The sequence below is a fragment of the Salvelinus sp. IW2-2015 genome, linkage group LG16 (assembly GCF_002910315.2).
Source record: "Salvelinus sp. IW2-2015 linkage group LG16, ASM291031v2, whole genome shotgun sequence".
Lineage (NCBI taxonomy): Eukaryota > Metazoa > Chordata > Actinopteri > Salmoniformes > Salmonidae > Salvelinus > Salvelinus sp. IW2-2015.
In genome coordinates this window covers 33,117,279-33,118,211 of record NC_036856.1, presented here as the reverse complement: position 1 = coordinate 33,118,211, position 933 = coordinate 33,117,279, and positions in this window count along the sequence as shown.

Here is a 933-nt window from a genome sequence, read left to right as displayed (position 1 = left end):
GCTGGTAGAAGAGGTGCTGTATAGAGATATGGCTGGTAGAAGAGGTGCTTTATAGAGATACAGCTAAGAGTCATGTTCACACTATTGGCACAGCTCCTGTCTCTGTGCTCCCACTGGCAGTATTGAGATACAAATATACACACGCTATACACACTGGCAGTATACACACCGAGAGCCACTCAGACACGTGACCTGATTCTGGGGTAAGGGTTACGTGTTGAGAAGGGGTACGGGGCGATGGTGCTATCATGACCAAAATGGCGATCCCTGTCCAGGGTTTCAGATGTCCCAATATGGTTCACACCTTAGCATGTAACACCTTAAAAGGCATGGGTACACAACCCCCTAACTAACTAGAACACACACACACACGTGCACACAGACGGTTACACAAGCCCATATGTTCACAGTCAGTCACACACACCCATTACTCTTGTGAAAGGCCTGAGACACACACACCTGAACTGGATCCATCTCAAATAGGTCAGCAGTTAAAAGTAGGACACCTGCTCGTTTCAAAACAGTTTGATTTGGTTCCAAATGTTGAAATCAGTGTTTGTTTTAAATCCATGAAAATGTAGAAGATGAGCTCTAGATGTAACCACCTCCCTCCCATTACGTTTAGTTCTACCAACACCAACACACATAAAAGGCAAATCCTTATTCTGCTTCACGAAAGAGAGTTTGAACAGGCTAGTAATAGGGGTTGCAACAATTTTGGCAGATAATTTTAGAAAGCGAGGGTCCAGATTGTCTAGCCCGGCTGATTTGTAGGGGTCCAGATTTTGCAGCACTTTCAGAATATCAGCTATCTGGATTTGGGTGAAGGAAAAGTGGGGGAGGTTTGGGCGAGTTGCTGTGGGGAGTGCAGGGCTGTTGACCTGGGTAGGGGTAGCCAGGTGGAAAGCATGGCCAGCCGTAGAAAAATGCTTA